The 21,312-nt window shown below is 40.3% G+C and overlaps 11 non-coding genes across 11 annotated transcripts; 6 read left to right on the plus strand and 5 right to left on the minus strand.

The window, feature by feature from the left end:
* Window positions 1–796: 796 nt before the first annotated feature.
* On the plus strand, window positions 797–878 carry trnas-cga. Its single transcript has one exon. It is a non-coding gene; the product is annotated as a tRNA-Ser (tRNA).
* Window positions 879–2,660: 1,782 nt separating this feature from the next.
* trnas-cga lies at window positions 2,661–2,742 on the plus strand. The gene has a single exon. It is a non-coding gene; the product is annotated as a tRNA-Ser (tRNA).
* A 2,183-nt stretch (window positions 2,743–4,925) lies between these two features.
* trnas-cga lies at window positions 4,926–5,007 on the plus strand. Its single transcript has one exon. It is a non-coding gene; the product is annotated as a tRNA-Ser (tRNA).
* A 1,359-nt stretch (window positions 5,008–6,366) lies between these two features.
* Window positions 6,367–6,448, minus strand: trnas-uga. Its single transcript has one exon. It is a non-coding gene; the product is annotated as a tRNA-Ser (tRNA).
* A 1,375-nt stretch (window positions 6,449–7,823) lies between these two features.
* Window positions 7,824–7,905, minus strand: trnas-uga. The gene has a single exon. It is a non-coding gene; the product is annotated as a tRNA-Ser (tRNA).
* A 3,214-nt stretch (window positions 7,906–11,119) lies between these two features.
* Window positions 11,120–11,202, minus strand: trnas-uga. Its single transcript has one exon. It is a non-coding gene; the product is annotated as a tRNA-Ser (tRNA).
* Window positions 11,203–13,000: 1,798 nt separating this feature from the next.
* Window positions 13,001–13,082, plus strand: trnas-cga. Its single transcript has one exon. It is a non-coding gene; the product is annotated as a tRNA-Ser (tRNA).
* A 2,196-nt stretch (window positions 13,083–15,278) lies between these two features.
* trnas-cga lies at window positions 15,279–15,360 on the plus strand. Its single transcript has one exon. It is a non-coding gene; the product is annotated as a tRNA-Ser (tRNA).
* A 1,358-nt stretch (window positions 15,361–16,718) lies between these two features.
* Window positions 16,719–16,800, minus strand: trnas-uga. Its single transcript has one exon. It is a non-coding gene; the product is annotated as a tRNA-Ser (tRNA).
* A 1,372-nt stretch (window positions 16,801–18,172) lies between these two features.
* Window positions 18,173–18,255, minus strand: trnas-uga. Its single transcript has one exon. It is a non-coding gene; the product is annotated as a tRNA-Ser (tRNA).
* Window positions 18,256–20,052: 1,797 nt separating this feature from the next.
* trnas-cga lies at window positions 20,053–20,134 on the plus strand. Its single transcript has one exon. It is a non-coding gene; the product is annotated as a tRNA-Ser (tRNA).
* Window positions 20,135–21,312: the final 1,178 nt, after the last annotated feature.

The following is a 21,312-nucleotide window of genomic DNA, read 5'->3' on the forward strand; positions in this document are numbered from 1 at the left end:
TACAAAGAGTTTGGAGGGTAGTGACTTCTTTGGTCGTTCCAAAACCAAAAACAACAATAATGTTAACTAATGTTAAATAAAAATGTAACGAGCACAACCATGTAATGTGCAATGCAATCAATGACAGCTTAAACTACTGTCAGTCAACACACCCGAAGACTCTCAAACCCAGTGTAATGTTAAGTAATGTTAAATAGAAATGTAACGAGCACAACCATGTAATGTGCAATCCAAACTAAATTGAACTTTACGAGGCAAACAGCAGCGAGTCTGGAAGAAGAGCTGACACAACTGCACGACACTAATTTGAAAACAGGGAGAACAGACCGTTTGTTAAACCCCTCCCTGAACAGTGATAGTCCAATCATAGCTTAGCATCAGTAACGAGGTGAGTACGGAGATGTTCCCACAAAGTACATACAAAGAGTTTGGAGGGTAGTGACTTCTTTGGTCGTTCCAAAACCAAAAACACAAGATCAGAAGTCTAAGGAATGGATTAAACTGCATGTTTATCTGCTGCTAACTTTAGCATGTCCAGCTAACTAGCTTACAACCTGCGAAAGTAACCTACTGTTACTTCCAAGGCCAATAGTTAGCATAAAGTTGAGTTATTATCACACATTTTTACACAGTACACGGGATATAACCGATCCTAACTAGGAGCCGTGGGCAGCCATTGTGCAGCTCTTGCTCGATGGCACCTTTGGGCTGGACTCAAACGGGCGAGTATAATCTGCAAAAAAGTCGAATATGGGTCACTTTGGCCTGCAGTCTGAAGTTTAACCTAATATTGGTGGCTGTGATGGCCGAGTGGTTAAGGCGTTGGACTCGAAATCCAATGGGGTTTCCCCGCGCAGGTTCAAACCCTGCTCACAGCGGTCCTGTAATGTGTTTAATGACATGGTTCAACATGTAACATAAAAAACTATCCTATCATTTAAATAATATGCTACTTAGCATGTCATAAGTATATATATATAATACAATTAACCAAATGAGATCTATTGTATGGTATGAAGGTCAGGTAAGTTACAGTATAGGTAAAACAACAATAAATCTACATTGAACTTTACACTGGAGTCTGGAAGAAGAGATATGTTAAACCCCTCCCTGAACAGTGATAATCCAATCATAGCTTAGCATCAGTAACGAGGTGAGCACCACAAAGTTTGGAGGTATTTAAACTGAGCATGTCATAAGTATGGAAACCAGTCAAGTCTCAAGTCTCTGAGCTAGAGTCCATGTCAACTCTCAAGTCACTTGGGTTATAATGAATGTTGTATCAGCTGCTGCGTTCAATCCAGGCTGCTTATAACACTGCATAGCTACAAGGAATTCTGTAACTGTAAGCCGTTTTTCACTTACAGAGCACAACCATGTAATGTGCAATGCAATCAATGACAGCTTAAACTACTGTAAGTCAACACACCCCGCAGACTGTCAAACCCAGTGCAATGTTAAATAAAAATGTAACGTTACATGTTGTAACCTGTTTTTGACAGAGCACAACCATGAAATGTGCAATGCAATCAATGACAGCTTAAACTACTGTCAGTCAACACACCCCGCAGACTCTCAAACCGTGTAATGTTAACCAATGTTAAATAAAAATGTAACGTTACATGATTAACAATAAACCTGTAACATGTTTTTGACAGAGCACAACCATGAAATGTGAAATGCAATCAATGACAGCTTAAACTACTGTAAGTCAACAGATTCCCCAGACTCTCAAACCCAGTGTAATGCTAACTAATGTTAAATAAAAATGTAACGTTACATGATTAACAATAAACTTGTAACCTGTTTTTCACAGAGCACAACCATGTAGCCTAATGTACCATGCGTCTACAAGTAATGGCAGCTTATTAACTACTGTAAGTCAAAACACACCCCAGACTGTCAAACCAGCGTAAAAACTGTAACGATGCATGATCAACCTGTTTTTCGCAGAGCACAACCATGTAATGTGCAATGCAATCAATGACAGCTTAAACTACTGTCAGTCAACACACCCCGAAGACTCTCAAACCCAGTGTAATGTTAAGTAATGTTAAATAGAAATGTAACGAGCACAACCATGTAATGTGCAATCCAAACTAAATTGAACTTTACGAGGCAAACAGCAGCGAGTCTGGAAGAAGAGCTGACACAACTGCACGACACTAATTTGAAAACAGGGAGAACAGACCGTTTGTTAAACCCCTCCCTGAACAGTGATAGTCCAATCATAGCTTAGCATCAGTAACGAGGTGAGTACGGAGATGTTCCCACAAAGTACATACAAAGAGTTTGGAGGGTAGTGACTTCTTTGGTCGTTCCAAAACCAAAAACACAAGATCAGAAGTCTAAGGAATGGATTAAACTGCATGTTTATCTGCTGCTAACTTTAGCATGTCCAGCTAACTAGCTTACAACCTGCGAAAGTAACCTACTGTTACTTCCAAGGCCAATAGTTAGCATAAAGTTGAGTTATTATCACACATTTTTACACAGTACACGGGATATAACCGATCCTAACTAGGAGCCGTGGGCAGCCATTGTGCAGCTCTTGCTCGATGGCACCTTTGGGCTGGACTCAAACGGGCGAGTATAATCTGCAAAAAAGTCGAATATGGGTCACTTTGGCCTGCAGTCTGAAGTTTAACCTAATATTGGTGGCTGTGATGGCCGAGTGGTTAAGGCGTTGGACTCGAAATCCAATGGGGTTTCCCCGCGCAGGTTCAAACCCTGCTCACAGCGGGTTACATGGTTCAACATGTAACATAAAAAACTATCCTATCATTTAAATAATATGCTACTTAACATGTCATAAGTATATATATAATACAATTAACCAAATGAGATCTATTGTATGGTATGAAGGTCAGGTAAGTTACAGTATAGGTAAAACAACAATAAATCTACATTGAACTTTACACTGGAGTCTGGAAGAAGAGATATGTTAAACCCCTCCCTGAACAGTGATAATCCAATCATAGCTTAGCATCAGTAACGAGGTGAGCACCACAAAGTTTGGAGGTATTTAAACTGAGCATGTCATAAGTATGGAAACCAGTCAAGTCTCAAGTCTCTGAGCTAGAGTCCATGTCAACTCTCAAGTCACTTGGGTTATAATGAATGTTGTATCAGCTGCTGCGTTCAATCCAGGCTGCTTATAACACTGCATAGCTACAAGGAATTCTGTAACTGTAAGCCGTTTTTCACTTACAGAGCACAACCGTGTAATGTGCAATGCAATCAATGACAGCTTAAACTACTGTAAGTCAACACACCCCGCAGACTGTCAAACCCAGTGCAATGTTAAATAAAAATGTAACGTTACATGTTGTAACCTGTTTTTGACAGAGCACAACCATGAAATGTGCAATGCAATCAATGACAGCTTAAACTACTGTCAGTCAACACACCCCGCAGACTCTCAAACCGTGTAATGTTAACCAATGTTAAATAAAAATGTAACGTTACATGATTAACAATAAACCTGTAACATGTTTTTGACAGAGCACAACCATGAAATGTGAAATGCAATCAATGACAGCTTAAACTACTGTAAGTCAACACACCCCGCAGACTCTCAAACCCAGTGTAATGCTAACTAATGTTAAATAAAAATGTAACGTTACATGATTAACAATAAACTTGTAACCTGTTTTTCACAGAGCACAACCATGTAGCCTAATGTACCATGCGTCTACAAGTAATGGCAGCTTATTAACTACTGTAAGTCAAAACACACCCCAGACTGTCAAACCAGCGTAAAAACTGTAACGATGCATGATCAACCTGTTTTTCGCAGAGCACAACCATGTAATGTGCAATGCAATCAAGGACAGCTTAAACTACTGTAAGTCAACACACCCCGAAGACTCTCAAATCCAGTGTAATGTTAAGTAATGTTAAATAGAAATGTAACGAGCACAACCATGTAATGTGCAATCCAAACTAAATTGAACTTTACGAGGCAAACAGCAGCGAGTCTGGAAGAAGAGCTGACACAACTGCACGACACTAATTTGAAAACAGGGAGAACAGACCGTTTGTTAAACCCCTCCCTGAACAGTGATAGTCCAATCATAGCTTAGCATCAGTAATGAGGTGAGTACGGAGATGTTCCCACAAAGTACATACAAAGAGTTTGGAGGGTAGTGACTTCTTTGGTCGTTCCAAAACCAAAAACAACAATAATGTTAACTAATGTTAAATAAAAATGTAACGAGCACAACCATGTAATGTGCAATGCAATCAATGACAGCTTAAACTACTGTCAGTCAACACACCCCGAAGACTCTCAAACCCAGTGTAATGTTAAGTAATGTTAAATAGAAATGTAACGAGCACAACCATGTAATGTGCAATCCAAACTAAATTGAACTTTACGAGGCAAACAGCAGCGAGTCTGGAAGAAGAGCTGACACAACTGCACGACACTAATTTGAAAACAGGGAGAACAGACCGTTTGTTAAACCCCTCCCTGAACAGTGATAGTCCAATCATAGCTTAGCATCAGTAACGAGGTGAGTACGGAGATGTTCCCATAAAGTACATACAAAGAGTTTGGAGGGTAGTGACTTCTTTGGTCGTTCCAAAACCAAAAACACAAGATCAGAAGTCTAAGGAATGGATTAAACTGCATGTTTATCTGCTGCTAACTTTAGCATGTCCAGCTAACTAGCTTACAACCTGCGAAAGTAACCTACTGTTACTTCCAAGGCCAATAGTTAGCATAAAGTTGAGTTATTATCACACATTTTTACACAGTACACGGGATATAACCGATCCTAACTAGGAGCCGTGGGCAGCCATTGTGCAGCTCTTGCTCGATGGCACCTTTGGGCTGGACTCAAACGGGCGAGTATAATCTGCAAAAAAGTCGAATATGGGTCACTTTGGCCTGCAGTCTGAAGTTTAACCTAATATTGGTGGCTGTGATGGCCGAGTGGTTAAGGCGTTGGACTCGAAATCCAATGGGATTTCCCCGCGCAGGTTCAAACCCTGCTCACAGCGGTCCTGTAATGTGTTTAATGACATGGTTCAACATGTAACATAAAAAACTATCCTATCATTTAAATAATATGCTACTTAACATGTCATAAGTATATATATATAATACAATTAACCAAATGAGATCTATTGTATGGTATGAAGGTCAGGTAAGTTACAGTATAGGTAAAACAACAATAAATCTACATTGAACTTTACACTGGAGTCTGGAAGAAGAGATATGTTAAACCCCTCCCTGAACAGTGATAATCCAATCATAGCTTAGCATCAGTAACGAGGTGAGCACCACAAAGTTTGGAGGTATTTAAACTGAGCATGTCATAAGTATGGAAACCAGTCAAGTCTCAAGTCTCTGAGCTAGAGTCCATGTCAACTCTCAAGTCACTTGGGTTATAATGAATGTTGTATCAGCTGCTGCGTTCAATCCAGGCTGCTTATAACACTGCATAGCTACAAGGAATTCTGTAACTTTAAGCCGTTTTTCACTTACAGAGCACAACCATGTAATGTGCAATGCAATCAATGACAGCTTAAACTACTGTAAGTCAACACACCCCGCAGACTGTCAAACCCAGTGCAATGTTAAATAAAAATGTAACGTTACATGTTGTAACCTGTTTTTGACAGAGCACAACCATGAAATGTGCAATGCAATCAATGACAGCTTAAACTACTGTCAGTCAACACACCCCGCAGACTCTCAAACCGTGTAATGTTAACCAATGTTAAATAAAAATGTAACGTTACATGATTAACAATAAACCTGTAACATGTTTTTGACAGAGCACAACCATGAAATGTGAAATGCAATCAATGACAGCTTAAACTACTGTAAGTCAACACACCCCGCAGACTCTCAAACCCAGTGTAATGCTAACTAATGTTAAATAAAAATGTAACGTTACATGATTAACAATAAACTTGTAACCTGTTTTTCACAGAGCACAACCATGTAGCCTAATGTACCATGCGTCTACAAGTAATGGCAGCTTATTAACTACTGTAAGTCAAAACACACCCCAGACTGTCAAACCAGCGTAAAAACTGTAACGATGCATGATCAACCTGTTTTTCGCAGAGCACAACCATGTAATGTGCAATGCAATCAAGGACAGCTTAAACTACTGTAAGTCAACACACCCCGAAGACTCTCAAACCAGGGTAACATTATAATTAAATAACACTGTAACGTTCCATGATCAACAATAAAGCTGTAACCTGTTTGCAGTCGGCGTTTGGTTCTCTGGTTCAGGGTCTTGCTCAAGGGCACCTTCAGCAATGTGTTCAGTCCGTGCTGGCCTCAAACCAGCGACCATAGCCTCCGGAACATTTTCAAATATTAGACTGCGTCATCATAAAGGACGCTGTGAGCAGGGTTCGAACCTGCGCGGGGAACCCCCATTGGATTTCAAGTCCAACGCCTTAACCACTCGGCCATCACAGCCACGTTCGGACGCCATTTTCGCTATGAAATGTGAAATGCAATCAATGACAGCTTAAACTACTGTCAGTCAACACACCCCGCAGACTCTCAAACCCGTTATGTTACATGATTAACAATAAACCTGTAACATGTTTTTCACAGAACACAACCATGAAATGTTGATGGTGTTGCCTAACCAAAAGTATAGAGCTGCCTAACTTGGCATCATTGAACTCGAACGGTTTGTTAAACCCCTCCCTGAACAGTGATAATCCAATCATAGCTTAGCATCAGTAACGAGGTGAGTACGGAGATGTTCCCACAAAGTTTGGAGGTATTTAAACTGAGCATGTCATAAGTATGGAAACCAGTCAAGTCTCAAGTCTCTGAGCTAGAGTCCATGTCAACTCTCAAGTCACTTGGGTTATAATGAATGTTGTATCAGCTGCTGCGTTCAATCCAGGCTGCTTATAACACTGCATAGCTACAAGGAATTCTGTAACTGTGAGCCGTTTTTCACTTACAGAGCACAACCATGTAATGTGCAATGCAATCAAGGACAGCATAAACTACTGTCAGTCAACACACCCCGAAGACTCTTAAACCCAGTGCAATGTTAAATAAAAATGTAACGTTACATGTTGTAACATGTTTTTGACAGAGCACAACCATGAAATGTGCAATGCAATCAATGACAGCTTAAACTACTGTCAGTCAACACACCCCGCAGACTCTCAAACCGTGTAATGTTAACCAATGTTAAATAAAAATGTAACGTTACATGATTAACAATAAACCTGTAACATGTTTTTGACAGAGCACAACCATGAAATGTGAAATGCAATCAATGACAGCTTAAACTACTGTAAGTCAACAGATTCCCCAGACTCTCAAACCCAGTGTAATGCTAACTAATGTTAAATAAAAATGTAACGTTACATGATTAACAATAAACTTGTAACCTGTTTTTCACAGAGCACAACCATGTAGCCTAATGTACCATGCGTCTACAAGTAATGGCAGCTTATTAACTACTGTAAGTCAAAACACACCCCAGACTGTCAAACCAGCGTAAAAACTGTAACGATGCATGATCAACCTGTTTTTCGCAGAGCACAACCATGTAATGTGCAATGCAATCAAGGACAGCTTAAACTACTGTAAGTCAACACACCCCGAAGACTCTCAAACCAGGGTAACATTATAATTAAATAACACTGTAACGTTCCATGATCAACAATAAACCTGTAACCTGTTTGCAGTCGGCGTTTGGTTCTCTGGTTCAGGGTCTTGCTCAAGGGCACCTTCAGCAATGTGTTCAGTCCGTGCTGGCCTCAAACCAGCGACCATAGCCTCCGGAACATTTTCAAATATTAGACTGTGTCATCATAAAGGACGCTGTGAGCAGGGTTCGAACCTGCGCGGGGAACCCCCATTGGATTTCAAGTCCAACGCCTTAACCACTCGGCCATCACAGCCACGTTCAGACGCCATTTTCGCTATGAAATGTGAAATGCAATCAATGACAGCTTAAACTACTGTCAGTCAACACACCCCGCAGACTCTCAAACCCGTTATGTTACATGATTAACAATAAACCTGTAACATGTTTTTCACAGAACACAACCATGAAATGTTGATGGTGTTGCCTAACCAAAAGTATAGAGCTGCCTAACTTGGCATCATTGAACTCGAACGGTTTGTTAAACCCCTCCCTGAACAGTGATAATCCAATCATAGCTTAGCATCAGTAACGAGGTGAGTACGGAGATGTTCCCACAAAGTTTGGAGGTATTTAAACTGAGCATGTCATAAGTATGGAAACCAGTCAAGTCTCAAGTCTCTGAGCTAGAGTCCATGTCAACTCTCAAGTCACTTGGGTTATAATGAATGTTGTATCAGCTGCTGCGTTCAATCCAGGCTGCTTATAACACTGCATAGCTACAAGGAATTCTGTAACTGTGAGCCGTTTTTCACTTACAGAGCACAACCATGTAATGTGCAATGCAATCAATGACAGCTTAAACTACTGTCAGTCAAAACACCCCGAAGACTCTTAAACCCAGTGCAATGTTAAATAAAAATGTAACGTTACATGTTGTAACCTGTTTTTGACAGAGCACAACCATGAAATGTGCAATGCAATCAATGACAGCTTAAACAACTGTCAGTCAACACACCCCGCAGACTCTCAAACCGTGTAATGTTAACCAATGTTAAATAAAAATGTAACGTTACATGATTAACAATAAACCTGTAACATGTTTTTGACAGAGCACAACCATGAAATGTGAAATGCAATCAATGACAGCTTAAACTACTGTAAGTCAACAGATTCCCCAGACTCTCAAACCCAGTGTAATGCTAACTAATGTTAAATAAAAATGTAACGTTACATGATTAACAATAAACTTGTAACCTGTTTTTCACAGAGCACAACCATGTAGCCTAATGTACCATGCGTCTACAAGTAATGGCAGCTTATTAACTACTGTAAGTCAAAACACACCCCGAAGACTCTCAAACCCAGTGTAATGTTAACTAATGTTAAATAAAAATGTAACGAGCACAACCATGTAATGTGCAATGCAATCAATGACAGCTTAAACTACTGTCAGTCAACACACCCCGAAGACTCTCAAACCCAGTGTAATGTTAAGTAATGTTAAATAGAAATGTAACGAGCACAACCATGTAATGTGCAATCCAAACTAAATTGAACTTTACGAGGCAAACAGCAGCGAGTCTGGAAGAAGAGCTGACACAACTGCACGACACTAATTTGAAAACAGGGAGAACAGACCGTTTGTTAAACCCCTCCCTGAACAGTGATAGTCCAATCATAGCTTAGCATCAGTAACGAGGTGAGTACGGAGATGTTCCCACAAAGTACATACAAAGAGTTTGGAGGGTAGTGACTTCTTTGGTCGTTCCAAAACCAAAAACACAAGATCAGAAGTCTAAGGAATGGATTAAACTGCATGTTTATCTGCTGCTAACTTTAGCATGTCCAGCTAACTAGCAACCTGCGAAAGTAACCTACTGTTACTTCCAAGGCCAATAGTTAGCATAAAGTTGAGTTATTATCACACATTTTTACACAGTACACGGGATATAACCGATCCTAACTAGGAGCCGTGGGCAGCCATTGTGCAGCTCTTGCTCGATGGCACCTTTGGGCTGGACTCAAACGGGCGAGTATAATCTGCAAAAAAGTCGAATATGGGTCACTTTGGCCTGCAGTCTGAAGTTTAACCTAATATTGGTGGCTGTGATGGCCGAGTGGTTAAGGCGTTGGACTCGAAATCCAATGGGGTTTCCCCGCGCAGGTTCAAACCCTGTAATGTGTTTAATGACATGGTTCAACATGTAACATAAAAAATTATCCTATCATTTAAATAATATGCTACTTAGCATGTCATAAGTATATATATAATACAATTAACCAAATGAGATCTATTGTATGGTATGAAGGTCAGGTAAGTTACAGTATAGGTAAAACAACAATAAATCTACATTGAACTTTACACTGGAGTCTGGAAGAAGAGATATGTTAAACCCCTCCCTGAACAGTGATAATCCAATCATAGCTTAGCATCAGTAACGAGGTGAGCACCACAAAGTTTGGAGGTATTTAAACTGAGCATGTCATAAGTATGGAAACCAGTCAAGTCTCAAGTCTCTGAGCTAGAGTCCATGTCAACTCTCAAGTCACTTGGGTTATAATGAATGTTGTATCAGCTGCTGCGTTCAATCCAGGCTGCTTATAACACTGCATAGCTACAAGGAATTCTGTAACTGTAAGCCGTTTTTCACTTACAGAGCACAACCATGTAATGTGCAATGCAATCAATGACAGCTTAAACTACTGTAAGTCAACACACCCCGCAGACTGTCAAACCCAGTGCAATGTTAAATAAAAATGTAACGTTACATGTTGTAACCTGTTTTTGACAGAGCACAACCATGAAATGTGCAATGCAATCAATGACAGCTTAAACTACTGTCAGTCAACACACCCCGCAGACTCTCAAACCGTGTAATGTTAACCAATGTTAAATAAAAATGTAACGTTACATGATTAACAATAAACCTGTAACATGTTTTTGACAGAGCACAACCATGAAATGTGAAATGCAATCAATGACAGCTTAAACTACTGTAAGTCAACACACCCCGCAGACTCTCAAACCCAGTGTAATGCTAACTAATGTTAAATAAAAATGTAACGTTACATGATTAACAATAAACTTGTAACCTGTTTTTCACAGAGCACAACCATGTAGCCTAATGTACCATGCGTCTACAAGTAATGGCAGCTTATTAACTACTGTAAGTCAAAACACACCCCAGACTGTCAAACCAGCGTAAAAACTGTAACGATGCATGATCAACCTGTTTTTCGCAGAGCAAAACCATGTAATGTGCAATGCAATCAAGGACAGCTTAAACTACTGTAAGTCAACACACCCCGAAGACTCTCAAACCAGGGTAACATTATAATTAAATAACACTGTAACGTTCCATGATCAACAATAAAGCTGTAACCTGTTTGCAGTCGGCGTTTGGTTCTCTGGTTCAGGGTCTTGCTCAAGGGCACCTTCAGCAATGTGTTCAGTCCGTGCTGGCCTCAAACCAGCGACCATAGCCTCCGGAACATTTTCAAATATTAGACTGTGTCATCATAAAGGACGCTGTGAGCAGAGTATCGTACCTGCGCGGGGAACCCCCATTGGATTTCAAGTCCAATGCCTTAACCACTCGGCCATCACAGCCACGTTCGGACGCCATTTTCGCTATGAAATGTGAAATGCAATCAATGACAGCTTAAACTACTGTCAGTCAACACACCCCGCAGACTCTCAAACCCGTTATGTTACATGATTAACAATAAACCTGTAACATGTTTTTCACAGAACACAACCATGAAATGTTGATGGTGTTGCCTAACCAAAAGTATAGAGCTGCCTAACTTGGCATCATTGAACTCGAACGGTTTGTTAAACCCCTCCCTGAACAGTGATAATCCAATCATAGCTTAGCATCAGTAACGAGGTGAGTACGGAGATGTTCCCACAAAGTTTGGAGGTATTTAAACTGAGCATGTCATAAGTATGGAAACCAGTCAAGTCTCAAGTCTCTGAGCTAGAGTCCATGTCAACTCTCAAGTCACTTGGGTTATAATGAATGTTGTATCAGCTGCTGCGTTCAATCCAGGCTGCTTATAACACTGCATAGCTACAAGGAATTCTGTAACTTTAAGCCGTTTTTCACTTACAGAGCACAACCATGTAATGTGCAATGCAATCAAGGACAGCATAAACTACTGTAAGTCAACACACCCCGAAGACTCTTAAACCCAGTGCAATGTTAAATAAAAATGTAACGTTACATGTTATAACCTGTTTTTGACAGAGCACAACCATGAAATGTGCAATGCAATCAATGACAGCTTAAACTACTGTCAGTCAACACACCCCGCAGACTCTCAAACCGTGTAATGTTAACCAATGTTAAATAAAAATGTAACGTTACATGATTAACAATAAACCTGTAACATGTTTTTGACAGAGCACAACCATGAAATGTGAAATGCAATCAATGACAGCTTAAACTACTGTAAGTCAACAGATTCCCCAGACTCTCAAACCCAGTGTAATGCTAACTAATGTTAAATAAAAATGTAACGTTACATGATTAACAATAAACTTGTAACCTGTTTTTCACAGAGCACAACCATGTAGCCTAATGTACCATGCGTCTACAAGTAATGGCAGCTTATTAACTACTGTAAGTCAAAACACACCCCAGACTGTCAAACCAGCGTAAAAACTGTAACGATGCATGATCAACCTGTTTTTCGCAGAGCACAACCATGTAATGTGCAATGCAATCAATGACAGCTTAAACTACTGTCAGTCAACACACCCCGAAGACTCTCAAACCCAGTGTAATGTTAAGTAATGTTAAATAGAAATGTAACGAGCACAACCATGTAATGTGCAATCCAAACTAAATTGAACTTTACGAGGCAAACAGCAGCGAGTCTGGAAGAAGAGCTGACACAACTGCACGACACTAATTTGAAAACAGGGAGAACAGACCGTTTGTTAAACCCCTCCCTGAACAGTGATAGTCCAATCATAGCTTAGCATCAGTAACGAGGTGAGTACGGAGATGTTCCCACAAAGTACATACAAAGAGTTTGGAGGGTAGTGACTTCTTTGGTCGTTCCAAAACCAAAAACACAAGATCAGAAGTCTAAGGAATGGATTAAACTGCATGTTTATCTGCTGCTAACTTTAGCATGTCCAGCTAACTAGCTTACAACCTGCGAAAGTAACCTACTGTTACTTCCAAGGCCAATAGTTAGCATAAAGTTGAGTTATTATCACACATTTTTACACAGTACACGGGATATAACCGATCCTAACTAGGAGCCGTGGGCAGCCATTGTGCAGCTCTTGCTCGATGGCACCTTTGGGCTGGACTCAAACGGGCGAGTATAATCTGCAAAAAAGTCGAATATGGGTCACTTTGGCCTGCAGTCTGAAGTTTAACCTAATATTGGTGGCTGTGATGGCCGAGTGGTTAAGGCGTTGGACTCGAAATCCAATGGGATTTCCCCGCGCAGGTTCAAACCCTGCTCACAGCGGTCCTGTAATGTGTTTAATGACATGGTTCAACATGTAACATAAAAAACTATCCTATCATTTAAATAATATGCTACTTAACATGTCATAAGTATATATATATAATACAATTAACCAAATGAGATCTATGGTATGAAGGTCAGGTAAGTTACAGTATAGGTAAAACAACAATAAATCTACATTGAACTTTACACTGGAGTCTGGAAGAAGAGATATGTTAAACCCCTCCCTGAACAGTGATAATCCAATCATAGCTTAGCATCAGTAACGAGGTGAGCACCACAAAGTTTGGAGGTATTTAAACTGAGCATGTCATAAGTATGGAAACCAGTCAAGTCTCAAGTCTCTGAGCTAGAGTCCATGTCAACTCTCAAGTCACTTGGGTTATAATGAATGTTGTATCAGCTGCTGCGTTCAATCCAGGCTGCTTATAACACTGCATAGCTACAAGGAATTCTGTAACTGTAAGCCGTTTTTCACTTACAGAGCACAACCGTGTAATGTGCAATGCAATCAATGACAGCTTAAACTACTGTAAGTCAACACACCCCGCAGACTGTCAAACCCAGTGCAATGTTAAATAAAAATGTAACGTTACATGTTGTAACCTGTTTTTGACAGAGCACAACCATGAAATGTGCAATGCAATCAATGACAGCTTAAACTACTGTCAGTCAACACACCCCGCAGACTCTCAAACCGTGTAATGTTAACCAATGTTAAATAAAAATGTAACGTTACATGATTAACAATAAACCTGTAACATGTTTTTGACAGAGCACAACCATGAAATGTGAAATGCAATCAATGACAGCTTAAACTACTGTAAGTCAACACACCCCGCAGACTCTCAAACCCAGTGTAATGCTAACTAATGTTAAATAAAAATGTAACGTTACATGATTAACAATAAACTTGTAACCTGTTTTTCACAGAGCACAACCATGTAGCCTAATGTACCATGCGTCTACAAGTAATGGCAGCTTATTAACTACTGTAAGTCAAAACACACCCCAGACTGTCAAACCAGCGTAAAAACTGTAACGATGCATGATCAACCTGTTTTTCGCAGAGCACAACCATGTAATGTGCAATGCAATCAAGGACAGCTTAAACTACTGTAAGTCAACACACCCCGAAGACTCTCAAATCCAGTGTAATGTTAAGTAATGTTAAATAGAAATGTAACGAGCACAACCATGTAATGTGCAATCCAAACTAAATTGAACTTTACGAGGCAAACAGCAGCGAGTCTGGAAGAAGAGCTGACACAACTGCACGACACTAATTTGAAAACAGGGAGAACAGACCGTTTGTTAAACCCCTCCCTGAACAGTGATAGTCCAATCATAGCTTAGCATCAGTAATGAGGTGAGTACGGAGATGTTCCCACAAAGTACATACAAAGAGTTTGGAGGGTAGTGACTTCTTTGGTCGTTCCAAAACCAAAAACAACAATAATGTTAACTAATGTTAAATAAAAATGTAACGAGCACAACCATGTAATGTGCAATGCAATCAATGACAGCTTAAACTACTGTCAGTCAACACACCCCGAAGACTCTCAAACCCAGTGTAATGTTAAGTAATGTTAAATAGAAATGTAACGAGCACAACCATGTAATGTGCAATCCAAACTAAATTGAACTTTACGAGGCAAACAGCAGCGAGTCTGGAAGAAGAGCTGACACAACTGCACGACACTAATTTGAAAACAGGGAGAACAGACCGTTTGTTAAACCCCTCCCTGAACAGTGATAGTCCAATCATAGCTTAGCATCAGTAACGAGGTGAGTACGGAGATGTTCCCACAAAGTACATACAAAGAGTTTGGAGGGTAGTGACTTCTTTGGTCGTTCCAAAACCAAAAACACAAGATCAGAAGTCTAAGGAATGGATTAAACTGCATGTTTATCTGCTGCTAACTTTAGCATGTCCAGCTAACTAGCTTACAACCTGCGAAAGTAACCTACTGTTACTTCCAAGGCCAATAGTTAGCATAAAGTTGAGTTATTATCACACATTTTTACACAGTACACGGGATATAACCGATCCTAACTAGGAGCCGTGGGCAGCCATTGTGCAGCTCTTGCTCGATGGCACCTTTGGGCTGGACTCAAACGGGCGAGTATAATCTGCAAAAAAGTCGAATATGGGTCACTTTGGCCTGCAGTCTGAAGTTTAACCTAATATTGGTGGCTGTGATGGCCGAGTGGTTAAGGCGTTGGACTCGAAATCCAATGGGATTTCCCCGCGCAGGTTCAAACCCTGCTCACAGCGGTCCTGTAATGTGTTTAATGACATGGTTCAACATGTAACATAAAAACTATCCTATCATTTAAATAATATGCTACTTAACATGTCATAAGTATATATATATAATACAATTAACCAAATGAGATCTATTGTATGGTATGAAGGTCAGGTAAGTTACAGTATAGGTAAAACAACAATAAATCTACATTGAACTTTACACTGGAGTCTGGAAGAAGAGATATGTTAAACCCCTCCCTGAACAGTGATAATCCAATCATAGCTTAGCATCAGTAACGAGGTGAGCACCACAAAGTTTGGAGGTATTTAAACTGAGCATGTCATAAGTATGGAAACCAGTCAAGTCTCAAGTCTCTGAGCTAGAGTCCATGTCAACTCTCAAGTCACTTGGGTTATAATGAATGTTGTATCAGCTGCTGCGTTCAATCCAGGCTGCTTATAACACTGCATAGCTACAAGGAATTCTGTAACTTTAAGCCGTTTTTCACTTACAGAGCACAACCATGTAATGTGCAATGCAATCAATGACAGCTTAAACTACTGTAAGTCAACACACCCCGCAGACTGTCAAACCCAGTGCAATGTTAAATAAAAATGTAACGTTACATGTTGTAACCTGTTTTTGACAGAGCACAACCATGAAATGTGCAATGCAATCAATGACAGCTTAAACTACTGTCAGTCAACACACCCCGCAGACTCTCAAACCGTGTAATGTTAACCAATGTTAAATAAAAATGTAACGTTACATGATTAACAATAAACCTGTAACATGTTTTTGACAGAGCACAACCATGAAATGTGAAATGCAATCAATGACAGCTTAAACTACTGTAAGTCAACACACCCCGCAGACTCTCAAACCCAGTGTAATGCTAACTAATGTTAAATAAAAATGTAACGTTACATGATTAACAATAAACTTGTAACCTGTTTTTCACAGAGCACAACCATGTAGCCTAATGTACCATGCGTCTACAAGTAATGGCAGCTTATTAACTACTGTAAGTCAAAACACACCCCAGACTGTCAAACCAGCGTAAAAACTGTAACGATGCATGATCAACCTGTTTTTCGCAGAGCACAACCATGTAATGTGCAATGCAATCAAGGACAGCTTAAACTACTGTAAGTCAACACACCCCGAAGACTCTCAAACCAGGGTAACATTATAATTAAATAACACTGTAACGTTCCATGATCAACAATAAAGCTGTAACCTGTTTGCAGTCGGCGTTTGGTTCTCTGGTTCAGGGTCTTGCTCAAGGGCACCTTCAGCAATGTGTTCAGTCCGTGCTGGCCTCAAACCAGCGACCATAGCCTCCGGAACATTTTCAAATATTAGACTGCGTCATCATAAAGGACGCTGTGAGCAGGGTTCGAACCTGCGCGGGGAACCCCCATTGGATTTCAAGTCCAACGCCTTAACCACTCGGCCATCACAGCCACGTTCGGACGCCATTTTCGCTATGAAATGTGAAATGCAATCAATGACAGCTTAAACTACTGTCAGTCAACACACCCCGCAGACTCTCAAACCCGTTATGTTACATGATTAACAATAAACCTGTAACATGTTTTTCACAGAACACAACCATGAAATGTTGATGGTGTTGCCTAACCAAAAGTATAGAGCTGCCTAACTTGGCATCATTGAACTCGAACGGTTTGTTAAACCCCTCCCTGAACAGTGATAATCCAATCATAGCTTAGCATCAGTAACGAGGTGAGTACGGAGATGTTCCCACAAAGTTTGGAGGTATTTAAACTGAGCATGTCATAAGTATGGAAACCAGTCAAGTCTCAAGTCTCTGAGCTAGAGTCCATGTCAACTCTCAAGTCACTTGGGTTATAATGAATGTTGTATCAGCTGCTGCGTTCAATCCAGGCTGCTTATAACACTGCATAGCTACAAGGAATTCTGTAACTGTGAGCCGTTTTTCACTTACAGAGCACAACCATGTAATGTGCAATGCAATCAAGGACAGCATAAACTACTGTCAGTCAACACACCCCGAAGACTCTTAAACCCAGTGCAATGTTAAATAAAAATGTAACGTTACATGTTGTAACATGTTTTTGACAGAGCACAACCATGAAATGTGCAATGCAATCAATGACAGCTTAAACTACTGTCAGTCAACACACCCCGCAGACTCTCAAACCGTGTAATGTTAACCAATGTTAAATAAAAATGTAACGTTACATGATTAACAATAAACCTGTAACATGTTTTTGACAGAGCACAACCATGAAATGTGAAATGCAATCAATGACAGCTTAAACTACTGTAAGTCAACACCCCGCAGACTCTCAAACCCAGTGTAATGCTAACTAATGTTAAATAAAAATGTAACGTTACATGATTAACAATAAACTTGTAACCTGTTTTTCACAGAGCACAACCATGTAGCCTAATGTACCATGCGTCTACAAGTAATGGCAGCTTATTAACTACTGTAAGTCAAAACACACCCCAGACTGTCAAACCAGCGTAAAAACTGTAACGATGCATGATCAACCTGTTTTTCGCAGAGCAAACCATGTAATGTGCAATGCAATCAAGGACAGCTTAAACTACTGTAAGTCAACACACCCCGAAGACTCTCAAACCAGGGTAACATTATAATTAAATAACACTGTAACGTTCCATGATCAACAATAAAGCTGTAACCTGTTTGCAGTCGGCGTTTGGTTCTCTGGTTCAGGGTCTTGCTCAAGGGCACCTTCAGCAATGTGTTCAGTCCGTGCTGGCCTCAAACCAGCGACCATAGCCTCCGGAACATTTTCAAATATTAGACTGTGTCATCATAAAGGACGCTGTGAGCAGAGTATCGTACCTGCGCGGGGAACCCCCATTGGATTTCAAGTCCAATGCCTTAACCACTCGGCCATCACAGCCACGTTCGGACGCCATTTTCGCTATGAAATGTGAAATGCAATCAATGACAGCTTAAACTACTGTCAGTCAACACACCCCGCAGACTCTCAAACCCGTTATGTTACATGATTAACAATAAACCTGTAACATGTTTTTCACAGAACACAACCATGAAATGTTGATGGTGTTGCCTAACCAAAAGTATAGAGCTGCCTAACTTGGCATCATTGAACTCGAACGGTTTGTTAAACCCCTCCCTGAACAGTGATAATCCAATCATAGCTTAGCATCAGTAACGAGGTGAGTACGGAGATGTTCCCACAAAGTTTGGAGGTATTTAAACTGAGCATGTCATAAGTATGGAAACCAGTCAAGTCTCAAGTCTCTGAGCTAGAGTCCATGTCAACTCTCAAGTCACTTGGGTTATAATGAATGTTGTATCAGCTGCTGCGTTCAATCCAGGCTGCTTATAACACTGCATAGCTACAAGGAATTCTGTAACTTTAAGCCGTTTTTCACTTACAGAGCACAACCATGTAATGTGCAATGCAATCAAGGACAGCATAAACTACTGTAAGTCAACACACCCCGAAGACTCTTAAACCCAGTGCAATGTTAAATAAAAATGTAACGTTACATGTTATAACCTGTTTTTGACAGAGCACAACCATGAAATGTGCAATGCAATCAATGACAGCTTAAACTACTGTCAGTCAACACACCCCGCAGACTCTCAAACCGTGTAATGTTAACCAATGTTAAATAAAAATGTAACGTTACATGATTAACAATAAACCTGTAACATGTTTTTGACAGAGCACAACCATGAAATGTGAAATGCAATCAATGACAGCTTAAACTACTGTAAGTCAACAGATTCCCCAGACTCTCAAACCCAGTGTAATGCTAACTAATGTTAAATAAAAATGTAACGTTACATGATTAACAATAAACTTGTAACCTGTTTTTCACAGAGCACAACCATGTAGCCTAATGTACCATGCGTCTACAAGTAATGGCAGCTTATTAACTACTGTAAGTCAAAACACACCCCAGACTGTCAAACCAGCGTAAAAACTGTAACGATGCATGATCAACCTGTTTTTCGCAGAGCACAACCATGTAATGTGCAATGCAATCAATGACAGCTTAAACTACTGTCAGTCAACACACCCCGAAGACTCTCAAACCCAGTGTAATGTTAAGTAATGTTAAATAGAAATGTAACGAGCACAACCATGTAATGTGCAATCCAAACTAAATTGAACTTTACGAGGCAAACAGCAGCGAGTCTGGAAGAAGAGCTGACACAACTGCACGACACTAATTTGAAAACAGGGAGAACAGACCGTTTGTTAAACCCCTCCCTGAACAGTGATAGTCCAATCATAGCTTAGCATCAGTAACGAGGTGAGTACGGAGATGTTCCCACAAAGTACATACAAAGAGTTTGGAGGGTAGTGACTTCTTTGGTCGTTCCAAAACCAAAAACACAAGATCAGAAGTCTAAGGAATGGATTAAACTGCATGTTTATCTGCTGCTAACTTTAGCATGTCCAGCTAACTAGCTTACAACCTGCGAAAGTAACCTACTGTTACTTCCAAGGCCAATAGTTAGCATAAAGTTGAGTTATTATCACACATTTTTACACAGTACACGGGATATAACCGATCCTAACTAGGAGCCGTGGGCAGCCATTGTGCAGCTCTTGCTCGATGGCACCTTTGGGCTGGACTCAAACGGGCGAGTATAATCTGCAAAAAGTCGAATATGGGTCACTTTGGCCTGCAGTCTGAAGTTTAACCTAATATTGGTGGCTGTGATGGCCGAGTGGTTAAGGCGTTGGACTCGAAATCCAATGGGATTTCCCCGCGCAGGTTCAAACCCTGCTCACAGCGGTCCTGTAATGTGTTTAATGACATGGTTCAACATGTAACATAAAAAACTATCCTATCATTTAAATAATATGCTACTTAACATGTCATAAGTATATATATAATACAATTAACCAAATGAGATCTATTGTATGGTATGAAGGTCAGGTAAGTTACAGTATAGGTAAAACAACAATAAATCTACATTGAACTTTACACTGGAGTCTGGAAGAAGAGATATGTTAAACCCCTCCCTGAACAGTGATAATCCAATCATAGCTTAGCATCAGTAACGAGGTGAGCACCACAAAGTTTGGAGGTATTTAAACTGAGCATGTCATAAGTATGGAAACCAGTCAAGTCTCAAGTCTCTGAGCTAGAGTCCATGTCAACTCTCAAGTCACTTGGGTTATAATGAATGTTGTATCAGCTGCTGCGTTCAATCCAGGCTGCTTATAACACTGCATAGCTACAAGGAATTCTGTAACTTTAAGCCGTTTTTCACTTACAGAGCACAACCATGTAATGTGCAATGCAATCAATGACAGCTTAAACTACTGTAAGTCAACACACCCCGCAGACTGTCAAACCCAGTGCAATGTTAAATAAAAATGTAACGTTACATGTTGTAACCTGTTTTTGACAGAGCACAACCATGAAATGTGCAATGCAATCAATGACAGCTTAAACTACTGTAAGTCAACACACCCCGCAGACTCTCAAACCCAGTGTAATGCTAACTAATGTTAAATAAAAATGTAACGTTACATGATTAACAATAAACTTGTAACCTGTTTTTCACAGAGCACAACCATGTAGCCTAATGTACCATGCGTCTACAAGTAATGGCAGCTTATTAACTACTGTAAGTCAAAACACACCCCAGACTGTCAAACCAGCGTAAAAACTGTAACGATGCATGATCAACCTGTTTTTCGCAGAGCACAACCATGTAATGTGCAATGCAATCAAGGACAGCTTAAACTACTGTAAGTCAACACACCCCGAAGACTCTCAAAGCAGGGTAACATTATAATTAAATAACACTGTAACGTTCCATGATCAACAATAAAGCTGTAACCTGTTTGCAGTCGGCGTTTGGTTCTCTGGTTCAGGGTCTTGCTCAAGGGCACCTTCAGCAATGTGTTCAGTCCGTGCTGGCCTCAAACCAGCGACCATAGCCTCCGGAACATTTTCAAATA

Source organism: Micropterus salmoides, unplaced genomic scaffold, assembly GCF_014851395.1.
Source record: "Micropterus salmoides isolate LMB-PRFRI ecotype aquatic unplaced genomic scaffold, ASM1485139v1 Ms_hic_scaffold_10, whole genome shotgun sequence".
Classification (NCBI taxonomy): Eukaryota; Metazoa; Chordata; class Actinopteri; order Centrarchiformes; family Centrarchidae; genus Micropterus; species Micropterus salmoides.